The sequence below is a fragment of the Pinus tabuliformis genome, chromosome 7, assembly GCF_031772625.1.
Source record: "Pinus tabuliformis cultivar Carrire ecotype Pingquan chromosome 7, CPIR1, whole genome shotgun sequence".
NCBI classification, from domain to species: domain Eukaryota; kingdom Viridiplantae; phylum Streptophyta; class Pinopsida; order Pinales; family Pinaceae; genus Pinus; species Pinus tabuliformis.
The window spans coordinates 119,943,844-119,951,621 of NC_142293.1; the positions used below are offsets into that span (position 1 = coordinate 119,943,844).

The 7,778-nt window shown below is 36.0% G+C and overlaps 1 pseudogene; it reads left to right on the forward strand.

Annotated features, from left to right (window-relative positions):
- The first annotated feature begins 3,517 nt into the window (after nt 1-3,517).
- LOC149246035 (peroxidase 42 pseudogene) lies at nt 3,518-4,905 on the forward strand (annotated as a pseudogene).
- The last annotated feature ends 2,873 nt before the right edge of the window (nt 4,906-7,778 follow it).

Below are 7,778 nucleotides of genomic sequence, written 5' to 3' on the forward strand. Positions count from 1 at the left end.
GCCCAAAAGCTCCGGGCTTTGGGGATCTGGGGTGATGTCATCCGACATTACACCCTCCACGTGGATGGGATCCCACTTAACGTTCGACTCTTACATATCGTGGTTTTCCTATTATAAGCATTTTGAGGTTCTCCTCCTTGTCGAAGTGTACATGACACTCTCGAGTTTCAACCTCACTTCCACATTATCTCGGGGATACTACCTCGACAATTTCCTTTGATGATTCCCTTGAGACATTCAAGGTACCAAGCTTTCAGGGTCATCTAACGACTGTGGGTACTTCCCCATCAATGACCCAGATTTCTCTTACTGCAAGCATTTGGTCACATCGCCTGGTCACATGGTTGAAGAGGGTTAAACCAATTCCTTTTTCCACCCTATGCTTTGGGCTTAAAAGAGTTATATCCATGTGCTTAGCGACCACTTAATAAGTGCACAAGGCCTTCGCTCAGGTCCCCTATACATAGTCAATGACATACATTGTATACATAGGCTCTTCCGCTTATCCCTTTTGAGCTTTAGCGAAACAAGCACACACACTGAGTACACTATCTCTTCTGAGCTTAAACAGGAAAACACAACCCATTACATGTAGTCACATATTTATCCATATTGAAAGGTTGCATATACACCATCAGATTAAGTTTCCAATCTTAGGATAAACACATAGATCATTTAAATAAGAGATTTCACCCATACATTTAACCAATTATTAAGGTTACAATATAATCCATAAATAATCACAGAAAAACAGTTCTTTCCTTGAAAATGTTTACACAAAGTATTGAAATTTCTCATTTGTGAATAAGGTCGCAATTTCATATCATGAATGGAACATTTAACCAATGCTAAACACACACACTGAACATTTAAACAAAGGAGCACAAATAAACACTTATTTTATGGAGCACAATGGTTTGTCGATTGAGAGTGGGACTCTATCTCTCCACCCAACCATGGACAAGATACAACCACTTGTAGTCATCACCCCTGAGACGAATTCTAGTGCATGAGGTGGAGTGCTTCTTAAGAGGAATTTCAACCAACATAACAACTAAACAAGATTCCATAAGGCCTCACTGCCCTCATCTACCATCTAGACAAGTTTTCACTATGTCCTTTCAAACATAATTAATTTCCATGCTAGGATACCACAATGTAAAGAGTCTCAACTCACTTTTAGGAGAAAAGAGTCTACATTGAGGAAGGTTCATCAGTGGATAAGCTATTGAAGGGAAAGGGGAGACCTCTCCAGGTGGTTCATCTCAAGCACCAGAGCTTCAACCCCAAGGCAACCCCTTGTGGTTCAACAACCCTCACAAGCACCTAACCGACTCTTTCCAAACTAGTAGGTTCACAATCCACAAGTTTCCAGTGGGTTCTTTAGCCTTATAGGCAAGCCACTGCTCTCTATAATGCTTTCTATCCACCAAGACTTTGTGAGGGTTCTTTAGTTGGTTTCTATCTCTCCATAACCTATTTCTGCCCAATCTGATCACTGCTTTCTCAATGTTTTCTCCCCTCCACCCTTGGAGGAAAATTTCCTACACTGTTCTCACCGTGTCTTCTTTGTTGATGCTTGAGCATATGCATGAGAGAGTAAACATAATGTGTTCCCATTATTCATTGTCTTTGCATCTGAGAGACTATTTGAGAGAGTTTGTTCTCCCATGCCTATGTGTATACATGAGAGTGTCTACCCCTCCCTTCCATAATGCGCGTGCCTTTTTCCAATCGACCCCTCGTCTATTGTTTTCCATAGTTGCACGTAGTAAATTGCCTGAACAACACAACCCATGTTGCCCTTAGTTTTTTTTGTCCTCTTCTTGCTTGTTGTTGGCACTGAAGGACGCCCAGGCCCGCCCTTGTCTCTTCAGTTAAATATAATATACAATCAACTCATTTAATTTTCTTAGCTAACCCATGGTTGACGTATTTAATTTTTCCAATTCCTCAAGTAATCTCCCTTCCCAAACAACTGGAATATGTGTCCCTTCTCTCAGCCTTTAGTTAATTACAATTTCTTTACAATGGAGAAATATGAGCCTAAGGTTGTCACAGTGCACCTGTGGTTGATAAATATTATTACTACTAGATGATTGATATTATATGTGTTAATACATGTTTTTATGCATTTTATAACTAATTCATCATTCTACATGCTTTTGTTGACATATATGCATCAAAATATTAAAAATATATATATTATATTAATTTTGCTCCCAATTCGAAAGCTTATGAAAATTGTTTCTCGATGTTTCCACTTTTTCTTATGCTCCACACTTCCACTCCTGCTTCCAAGTAGCCTTGGGCAAGAGCACTTGATGACTAAGTTGTGGAATGAATCACTTGGATAGATACGAGGGTGGTAGGTGTACTCGTACACCAACTTGAGGTCGATTATTGTAAGACCTTAAGACTTTGATCAAACATATATGTAGTGTAGTGGCACATGGAGTTATCAAGTTGTGGCATGGACAAGTTCAATATGTATCAAGGTGGCAAGTGTACTGGTATTCTAGCTTGAGGGGAGGAATGTGAGAATGTGAGATTGGTGATGAACCATGTAAGTGAAAATGTGTGTTAGATAACTTGTGGATACAATGATGAGTTACCTTTGTACTCTAGTAGATGGTAACCTTTTTATATGGACTTCGACAAAGTGATTGAGACTAGGTTAATCTCTTGAGTCAAGTTTAAGGGACATTGTAAGGGTATTTTAGGGAAACTTGACTCGGTCAAGTTACTAATGGTTTTTGGAGCTCCAACTTTATGAGAACCCATGGTATTGACCTGTATTCATGTGGAATATAGCCTATTTAAAATTTGAAAGGCTCCAATCAAATTTCTCTTTGTTGTCGTTGAGACTTAAACAACTGTCTTTAGACACCACCATTTCTTGTGACACATTACTCAACATATCAATACAAATGTAGAAATAGATTCATTACTCCAAAAATCCATTACTACATGTAGATTATGTAATTTGAAGAACTAACGTATGCAATGCAAAAATATTTTTAAGCTCCAAACTAAACTTGAAAGAATACCACAAATTTTCATAAAAATCTACTCTCATATGAAACTAGGATAAGTCATGTGGTGGGGATGATAAATACAAATCTCATACTATAACATATTTGATTATATTACATATCTTTCTAGAAATAGCAGAGAAATATTCTTAAACCTAGCTAATACCAATTGGTACAATGAACCACATTGGAAAAAAGAAAAGAAAAAAATATCTACCCAAGGTTAGGCGTTATCGCTTAGTGTCCCCCTCATTCCCTCTTACCCATGTGGGCTTTATATTCACACCCAACCAACTGTATACCGTTGACTGGAAAAAGCATGTTAAATTTTGTGGCCGCTTGATAACTTTGATATCTATGCAAGATACTGGTTTTTATTTGGATTTGGATATTTTTGCATTTGATAACTCGCAATGTTCATATAAAGCAGCAGGATCGAAGAATCTATTCCATATCACAGCAAAGCCAAATCTGTGGCCGACATGACCAAGTTTATCACGGCTCTCGCTTCTGTTGTTCTCTGTGTGTTTGTCATCAATGATAGCGCTGTGAACGCTCTGCCAAGTCCCGTGGCGGGTCTTTCTTGGACGTTCTACAGCACGAGTTGCCCGTCCTTGAAGTCCATAGTGTGTCAGCGCATGGGAGCCTATTTGAGTACAGCAATCACACAGTCTGCAGGCTTGCTGAGGCTCCACTTCCACGATCGTTTTGTCCAGGTATAACTATCCCAAAGTATTATACATGGCCAATGTCAAATTTATGAGCTGTTACCTGTACCTGTTTCTCGGATATTCATTTTCTACCAGTTGCGCATTTCTTTTTTATCAGGCTAAATCTGATAAAATATTACATTTTAAGAATTGAGATTTTTTTTATCAGGTTAAATCTTGTTACATATTAAGAAGGAAAAAAGAAATTGAAATGGAATCTAAAAAAATTACAAAATATACCATTTAAAATTTATTAGCCTTTTGTTATTTTAAGAATTTAAAGGATAGATAAGGCACTGCTTTTATATATATATATATATATATTATTTATTATAATATTTATGGCTAAAAATTTGTTTTTGTCCGATATCGGGAAATAGGTAACTGCGTAGAGTCATTTTGTATCCCTAAAAGCTGGCTATTTTATAGATTATTAGTTGGTAGTAACTAATAATAACTGTTCCCATAATCGGTTTGAAAACAAAGTTAGAATAGGTTTTTTATTCTCTAGAAATTATTTATTATTATTTATAAATGTGAATTGATATGATTGTTTTACTCATAATTGGTTTGACAAGTAAAATAAATTTTAAATTTTATCACGATGAAAATTTATTTATTATAATTTAATTAATTATTATTATTAATCATTATTTTTTATAAGTTATATTAAAATTAATAGAACAATTAATTTATTTATTATTTTTTTTTACAATTTTAAAACTCAAATTTTATAGGAATCTTAAATTTCAGTTATTTAAAATATTTATAAATTTAATTCAAGATTTAACACCATGAAAAACTCCTTAACAGGAAATTTATGTGTATTCCATTTAATTCAAGAACCAACGAATTAATACAATTTATTGGTTCAGGGATGCGATGGTTCGGTGATGTTGAACGCAACGTCAGGTGAGCAGACGGCTCCCCCAAACCTATCACTCAGAGCGCAGGCTTTTAAGATTATCAACGACATCAAACAGAACGTCGAAGCCGCCTGCAGCGGAATTGTGTCGTGTGCCGACATTCTTACCTTAGCGGCTCGTGACTCCGTTGTAATGGTAACTAATTTCATTGCTCTATTATGGATCCGGAGGCTTCTCAAGAATCGACCTCTTATTCTATGTGAGACTATGTTTATTAGCGAATCTCAAATATAAGCAAGCAGCGTTAATTCCCAGCAAAGTCTAATAAATAAATATATATAACCGGCATCTTGTAAACCCTTTGCGATGCTCGTTCTACAAATTGCTTTTTCCCTTTTGACCTTCTGAAATCAAGCCTGAATACAGTGCATTCTCGTTGAAAATAAACAGCGTTTCTTGTTGACTATCAGATTTCCAACCGATTCCGGCAATTTCCAATAAGAAACTTCACTGAATCTAAATTCTAATGCTGGCAAATTTTGCATATCTATTATGTAGTTGGATTTGTCAAATCCATGAACATAGTCAATTTCTGCATTCGTTTACAAATTCTTTAGGTCTTTTTTGAAATCGTTGGCCTGTCATCTTTGGAAACCTACATTAGACTTATATTTATCTAAAATATTGCAACCAAAACATAGAAATAGGTTAGAAGGTTTTTCAACCACAACTGGAAATGGGTTATAAGGTTTTTCCACCACAACGGTTATTTACTAGTAAAAACTATTAAATTTAACAACAATAGATTTTTTATTTATAAATTTTAGTTATTTAGAATAAATATTTAAATAATTCCATTTTTGATAAATTGTGAATTTTAATCATTTAAAACAATTTTTTATTAAATATATAATAGATTCAGAGTTCTAATTTTTTTGAAATATTCTATCTCGACCAATTACACAATTAAAACAAAGAAATCCTTATTAAATTTAAATAACATTTAACGAAAAACTGGAAAAATGAAAAAGATATCTCACAATTAGAATACACACATGCTTTTCAGCCAACGAAACTGTAATTACGAGTGAGATAATGCAATAAGTAACAGAGAAAAGAAAACATAGAGATAAACATTCTCGACGAGCAGGCAGTATTCATATTTAGCACGTAGTCTTTGACATGGACTTTGACTTTGGGGATCGCGTGCATACCTTTTCTGAAAATCAAAAGCGGAACAACGTTTTCTCCCTCCAACAAACAAATATTATTTTCTAATCTATTTAGATATTTATTTATTTTAATTTCATTTTGTGAGTTCAAAGCTTATGTATTTCAAGCACTCTGCAGATGCAATTATCCAGGCTGTTATGAGATCATTGGATGAACCAGTGTCTGAATAAAATATCCATGTTTTGATGTAGTTGTTATTAATCTTGAATTTCTAAGATGGTTTTATGAATTTTTATTCAAGTGTAGCAACCGTAACCATATATATTTTAAATTAGTTTTGTATTTCTTCCCAATTTGGATTACATTTGTTCTATCATTAGCATTCAAATTAAATTATGGTTGTCAGATCGGTTGACTAATAATTTAAAATTAAATGTATCAAAAATAAGAGTCCACGTTTCAAAAATACAAGAATTAACTCCAACAGAGTTACATAGATAATGAAGAAAACTGAAATTACAAAGAAGCATATCATAAGATCAAGGGTTATAGGACCAAGCTAGTCAAGTATAAACATTGATATAGCTACACCCACTTTATTTCATTCAAGGAATAAATGAGGTCATTTCGATCTTCATGCTTCTCTTTCAAGACTCTATCCAAAAGAGTTTTCATTTGCCAATGCATGGTGATGGAATTTAAGCACTGGTTTCATCTTCCTCTGGTATGACCAAGGCTAGGTACCCAATTAGCAACTTCCTCCGTAATCTCATAACCAAAATATGCTTGGAGGTTATTAGAGGCCTAGGTTTCAAGCGGGTTAGAGGCCTAATCTTCAAGCTGGCCTAATCTTCAAGCTGGTGAATTTCCTCAGGAATGCTAGGTGGTGTTGCAAAGTGAAATATCACGATGGCCTCTTGGCCTCTTGGACTTGGGCCTGGGCATATAATCGGCCTTGCAAACCCCTACCACTGCCCCCTATAGCTACACATATTTTGCCAACCCCTACCAAACTTGGGCCTGGGCATATAATCGGCCTTGCAAACCCCTACCACTGCCCCCTATAGCTACACATGTTTTTCCAACCCCTACCACCGCCCCCTATAGCTACACATATTTTGCTGAGGCATAATGGGCCAATAAAATCGAAGCTTGTCAAGAAAGTAGACCACTAAGAAGCTCAAGTTGAAAGTAGGCCACAAAGAAGCTCAAGTTGAAGTGGGTAGGAGTTAACAAGTCGAGGCACAAAATGAACAAGAAGAAGCAAGAAATGTGGGATAGCCCGAAGCCACACAAAAACCAAGACCAATTCACCCCAGGTCCAAAATGCACCGTCCAAATAAAACTCCCACTTGCCAAGAAAACCCTAGATGTAGGATGCATTGAACTCACAGAGGAATTAAGACGCACTGTCCAAACAAAAACTCCCACTTGCCAAGAAAACCCTAGATGTAGGATGCATTGAACTCATAGAGAAATTAAGAGAAAGTCACGATACTTAATCCACTCAAACACATGGAAAGAAAAACAAAAGATGGGGTTCAACATAAGTACCTAGAAAGCATTGTCCTGAATTTGAGTCGAGAAGGTTACATGCATGGAGTACAAAATAGTTATTTTGGTAGGCCCCACTTCATCTCTTGTGAAACTCATTGACTGACACAACGCAAATTCTCTAGAGACCCAATTTCTGGCTCAGTTCCATGAATCAAAGACCCAAGAAAGCAACTGTAACTGAAATAGGAAACAACTTAAACGACTTACATGTAATCCCCAGGCACTGTACTTACACCCCTAAGACTAGTAAACCCTTCTCACAAAAAACCAATAATCATGGGATATCTCTACAAACACCCCTCCATGAATTGACCCGACACCATCTTAAAACCTAGAGAATAATCCCACCAGTTATAGAGAAAGAGTTATGGTGCAACATAATTTTTAGGCATCAACATTACTCATTACAAGACAAATAGATTGCTAAACGCTAGTGA